Genomic DNA, 6,532 nt, shown 5'->3' with positions numbered 1-6,532 from the left:
CATTTGAGTTGCCAGAAAGTATAATTTATGGCATTATTTCTTTAAATGGCTGAATTGAGTTTAAGGAACTTGTGGCAAGAATCTTTTCCAAGTTACTGTCAACCGACTGTGTGTGTGTGTGTGTGTGTGTGTGTGTGTGTGTGTGTGTATTGACAGATGTGTGATGTATTTCAGAGACATTGTAGCAACGATTAACAGCAATAATTTATCAAAACAACTTTAAAATGATTATTAAAAGTACAAGAATTATTACAGTAACTGCCTTACTAGAAATGTACAATATCGTTGCCATTAATTATAACAACAATAAGTAAATTAACAATTGAGCTATTCTGACTAATGAGTTATTCCGGGACAAGAAAAAGACAAATGAAATAGATTAAAAACAGAGCTTGATATATAGTTGTGTGGTTACTGGAAAGCGTATCTGATTGAAGAAGATTTAAATGATAATTATCTTACAAGGTCACCCCACACAATTATGCAAGGCCTATAACATAAATCTGATTGGCAAACTTCACCAGATGTTTATTGATGAAACAAAATGTTCCACTAAGACTAGATGCAACTTACCCCAGTGGACATTAATTGACAAAGCAGATTATCATGAGATAAAACTGAGGAAGCAAAAGGCCTCAAGACTTTATATGTAAAAAAGTTTCTGAAATGGAATGTTGTGGGTTATTTATTCCAGTTGAACTACTAATGAATAAAGCTGCCCTCTGACTGTAAGCTGATGTGGTAATTCTTTCTCGTAAATTTATGAGGATGTAATTTTATATCTACATGCAGATGTAAAAGAGAAAATATGGTCATCGGAGCCTGGGCTTAGGGCCACGACTTCATGTGTGAGCAGCATGCACTGACCTGCCGCCAGGGCCATCCACCCTGTAGACTTAGTAGGCTGATATCTAAAGCCACAACACTTCTAGGACCCCCCAAAATGTTTTCATTTCTTTTAAAATCTGAAGAAAAGAAATAGATATAATGCAGCTTAGATCTGTCTTTATACAAATGCAGCTGTAAAATATAATATTTGATATTTTTAAATAATTTTTCAACCATTTTATAGAAGGGATGGCTGAAGACAAAGTGCCTAGTGGCCACAAAAGGCATAATGCAGCCTGATTCACGGTCTGTAGAATCTTTCATTAGACCGGTCAGTCATTTACAGTGGTGGTTTTAAGTCAACTTTTAACTGTTTGGCTAAGTTGGTCCTGTGGATGTTGACCCTGATGGGTGCATGTAGCTTCTAGCCTCTCTATTTGGTCCACAGGGAGTGGCTCCTCCTAATAAAGGTAGAAGTACAAGCATGTGAGACTCTAAGCAAGCGGCACTTGGACAGCTTCTCTCTAAAGCAAAGGCACGAGGACATCAGCAAAGCTACCCTCTCAGGGTGCAGGTTGTTACAGCTTGCCCTGGAGGTACGCTTGGCAGACTTTTGCAGTGTGGGGTATCAGCAAGGGCTAGTGTGACAAGAACTGCAACAAGGATTCATTACAGAAAAACAATTCTTTCTGTAGATACACCTGTTAGATCTTAGATATTAAAAGGCAGAATGTATCCACTGCTTTTGGAATGTAGAATAGCTGATTGCTTTGCTGATACAAAACACTAGTAAGTTTCAAGAATTAAAATTAGGATGCTCCAAATTCTACATTTAGGTGCAAACTAGACTGCAGAACAATAACCTTGAATTCGTGTGCCTTATCCATCGGTCAAATATAAAAATACTCAACAGATAAACCTCAAAGTGACATAGTGGTCATGAAGACTAGAACCAAGCTGCTGATCAGATCTGTACCACCCAGACTGAGGACATATGCTTGAGATTTTAGAATTAAAAGTGGAGAAAAGAGAGTATCTAGAGAAAATTATATAGGCCTCTCAGGGAACAGGCATTAAAAAAATCTCAAAGTAGCTTTCAGTTTAGGAGTTTAATGAAGCTGATTTTGCAGTCGGAACAAATGCGGAGAACTCCACATTCTTCCACTTCTGCTCTTGGTGAGTCTTTCCTAATTCTTCCACTTCCCTGAGATGCAAGTTTCTTAAACCTCAGCAATTCCACGAGAAAAGACTGTGGCAGCAGACTCTGCGGCACAAGACTAAAAATGCCTGCTCAAAAGATACAGTGGAGGCCTTGTTACCATATAGAACACACACCATACTCTAAGTACTGAAAATGTGAGGCTCAAAAGAGAAATGGAAATTTCAGTGGATGAAAAGAAAAGTACCCCAAACAAGACCAGGTGACTGGAACTGTCTCCACTGCAATTTTCAAATCTTTGCAAAAAAGCCTTCAGCGTCACAAACGTGTCACTCTCTGAGAGAGGAGATAGTATGTATGGGTGGGCTTTTCCCTGTAGATATGGTAAATTCATAGTTTTGAAATTAAACTCTTGCTGAGAAATTTCTTCTCTATAAGTTCACAGTTGTGGATTCTATACAACTGAATCTTTTGATAGGCAAAAGTGTTGTGGCTTTGAGTATAAAAGCCAGATTTTTTTTGTTTTGTTTTGTTTGTTTGTTTATTTGTTACTCTACCCTCCCACGCACACAAAATATTGAGTTTCTGCCATGGCTTTTGGCAACACTGATACTAGGTTCTAGAAATGTCATTTTTCCTGGGATGATTGCCAGGAGAAGGGAACTGGTTTTCTGCATTTCGGGGGTAAAGGGCTATGGCTAGTGATAATTGTATTATGTCCTACGATCTCTTTGAACTCTAATAAGTGGGAGCATCAGAGACCTGGCATTGAACTGGTAGGATTTTTGATGCCTGAAGGCATTAGTCATTCAAGTGAGAATCTAGGCTAGAGCTGTTGTAGGAACTCTGATTCTACCCAGTACCTGAGAACTCCTCTAATTGAGGCTGGGCAGTATAAGAAATTAGTAACATCATGTTTACATCTTAATTTAGCTTGAGATTATTTGCCTTTGAACTTGTAATTCACGAGAGCAAGTAATTTTGATTTTGGACTCCAACCCTTCACATTAACATGCTAAGAGATTTATTCCCTTTTTAAAATTCATAAAATTCAACAGCATATCGAAAAATGCATAAAACAAATGTATATTTTAACAAATTACTCTAAAGTAGTAACCCAAGTTCGAGAATAGAACATTTCCCCTCCCATGTGTACCTTCCCTGTCACACCTTCTGCTGCCCAAAGACAACTGCTGACCGGGTAAACACTGCCTCGCTGCTCTTTGTTATACTTCTTTACAACATAAGGTGAGTTCCGTGCCATTGAGTCTGCTCTGACTCCTGGTGACCCTATGAATGAGTGACGTCCACAGTGTCCTGTTCTCAACAGCCCTGCTCAGCTCCTATAGACTCAGGCCTACGACTTCTTTTATGGAGTCAATCTGCCTCGTATTTGGTCTTCCTCTTTTCCTGTTGCCTTCTATTCTTCCCAGCATCGCTGTCTTTTCCAAAGAACCTTGCCTTCTCATGATGTGCCCTAAGCAGGACAGCTTTGGTTTTGTCATTTTTGCCTCTGGTGATGTTTCAGGATCCTCTGGTTGGTCTTTCTGGTGGCCCAGGGTGTCCCTACAGCACTCCTCCAACACCATATTTCAAATGAATCCCTTTTTTTCCTATCAGTCTCCTTCACTGTTCAACTTTCACAGCTATATATAGTAACTGGGAATATGAGAGTGTGCATGATCTTAGCTTTAGTCTCTAACGACACATCTTTGCTCTTGGTGAGTGTTTCCTAATTCTTCCACTTCTGCCCTTCCGAGTCTCAGCCTTCTCTTGCTTTCTTGGCTACAGTCTCCATTTGAATCGATGACTGAACTAAGGTAAGCAAACTTTAATGATTTTGACGTCTTCGTAGTCCATGTTAAAGTTGTGTATTTCTTCTGCAGTCATGATTTTTGTCTTCTAAATGTTCGAATACGGTCCTTCTCTCACATTTTCTTTCACTTTCATCAGAAGTCATTTCAGATTATTGCTACTTTCTGCCAGTAACATGGTGTCATTTGCATATCTTAAGTTACTGCTGTTTCTTACACCAGTTGTCACTCTTCTTTCTTCCGAGTCTAGCCGTTTTTTATATGTTCTGCTTACAAATTAAACAAACAGGGAGATAAAATGTACACTGTCTGACACCTTTGCCTGTAGGAACCCATTCTGTCTCTCCATATTCTGTCCTGACAGTGGCTTCCTGTCCACACAATAGGTTATACATCAGGACGATGAAGTGCTGAGGCAGCCCATTTCCTTCAGAGCAATCCATAGCTTTTCATGATCCGTGCAACAAAGGCTTTACTGTGTCTATAAAACACAAACTAAGCTTCTTCTGAAATTCTCTGGAGCACTCCAGTATCTAATGGATGTTTACAATTAGATCTCAATTACCTCTTCCTTTTCTGAATCCAACTTGAACATCCTGCATTTCAAGTTGCCACACCTTGAACATTACTTTGCTTGAACTTCATATAAACGAAATTATACTGAACTTTTTTGGCAGCATAGGGAATCATTTCCTCGACATTATGTTTGTGAGAGTCATACATGGGTATAGCTGCAATTTGTTTTTGTAATGAACTAAATGCCTGGGCCTGGTTCCCAATGCTCTGGGTAAGCTCAACCCTTATGCTGTCCGTTGGGCTGCGGCAGTGTTCAGCCTCAGTGCTTGCAATGCTGACTAGAAACGGATGTGATCTCTCCACTCAGCAGGTGGAATTCAGTTCCATTCTCATAGCTCTGGCCAATACGCCCCTTGACAAATCTTGTTTGATTTTTATCGATTCTTGGGCTGTTGCCAGTGGCCTGGCTTTTTGACCTGCCACTTGGAAAACTGCAAACAGGCACATTTAAGACACTCCTCATTGAGACCACAAACTATGGAAACAAAAGGTGTTGCTAATATGAACCATCTGCATCACTCATGTAGATGTCCATTGTTCATTTTGATGAGGCCAACTCGATGAGGCCAACTCAATGAGACCAACTCAAGTTACTGACTGACTCTGCACACCCAGTTTGTAAACATTGCTGCCTGGATCTGACATTGCACTGCACATGGCGACATATTCACCACAATAGATGGGGAAAAAACAAAAGATTCTATTCTTGATGCAGAGGTTAACAATTCATCAGAGAGGTTACTCTTGTCATTTGTCTCCCAGTGAGGAAGGCTGCATGGCCTGGGGCAGGGGTCCCCAACCTCTGGGCCACAGACTGGTACTGGTCTGTGGCCTGTTAAGAATCGGGCCGCACAGCTGGAGGTGAATGGCAGGAGAGCGAGCAAAACTTCATCTGTATTTGCAGCCACTCCCCAGCACCAGCATCGCCACCTCAGCTCTACCTCAGATCATCAGGCATTAGATTCTCAGAGGAACACTGTTCCCTAGTGCCAAAAAGGTTGGGGATCGCTGGCCTGAGGCATGTCCCCTGCCCAGTGTGGGCAGATTGACTGCATCAGAATTTTGCCGCTCTCCTAGACTATCAGTGGAAAAAATTAAAATTTCTTTCTGTTTAAGATATTTTCTGTTTTTCCGGTCCAATCAGCTAACCACTGTGGCTCTTGAAACTAATCTGTGTCATGTGTTCAGCTTTCTGGACCATTTTCGGTCCCTCAGTGGTGTGCTTCTTATCATAAAAACTACACAACAAATAGGTAAATAGTCAAGGTATTTGATGAGTCTTCTCTGCTTCCTACTATCCACAGTCATCTGATACTGTTGAGCATTTGACGTCTTTGAAAATAAACTAAAAAAGAAATTCTGAGTTTATCTCCCTCTTCTCCTCCTGATCTACACACTTGGTAGGACAGATTGGTCACTGAACATGACTGTCTCCAGAAAAGGAGCATTCCTTCTTGAATCTGCCTCCTGGGTGATGATCAGAATGAAAGGAATGAGTTATATAGATACATTTTGAAAGTTTAGGATTCTGCCCTGACCATTCTCAGGCATAACGCATCTTTTCCCCTAACAGAACCCAGCCTGGTCAGTACACCTCCCTGTTGGCAGCCAGCCAAAAGGAGCCCTTGAGGATCAAACCAAATTCTAGCTGAGGCACCTGAATACATTTTTTTGGAGTTGCAGGGTCCTAGATCATGAGGATGATGATGACTGCTTGTATACATGTCTCACTACAATGGCCCACATAGGCTAAACTAGGAGATGTACTAGATATTTGTGTTTTACAAAAGAAAAATCACTTGTCTCTATTGTTCCTGATCCTTCTGGACGAGAGGTCTGAGTGTGACTAGAGAATGATTGTGAAAAGGGAAGTTATAGCTATTTGAATGGAGTAAGACCATTGTGTACCAGGGGGAGGGGATCTATAACCTGGGCACATGAAGAGGGAATGAACACCTTAGACCAGGAGGGAGGGACATTAATGATCTTTGCCCTTCATATCTGCCCCCAATGCCTTCCTCACGAAGAAAAATGACCCGTTGCAGTTTTCATGAACAGTCGAAGGCACCTTCAGTTTAATGATGGCTGAATCTGGTACCTCCAACCAAATGCATCTAACCATGATTTGATCATCATTCCACTTATGTGTATTGAG

This window comes from Pteropus medius, unplaced genomic scaffold (assembly GCF_902729225.1).
Source record: "Pteropus medius unplaced genomic scaffold, Ma_sr-lr_union100, whole genome shotgun sequence".
In the NCBI taxonomy this organism is placed as follows: domain Eukaryota; kingdom Metazoa; phylum Chordata; class Mammalia; order Chiroptera; family Pteropodidae; genus Pteropus; species Pteropus medius.
The sequence above is the reverse complement of the archived record's forward strand: the minus strand, read 5'-3'. Positions refer to the sequence as shown.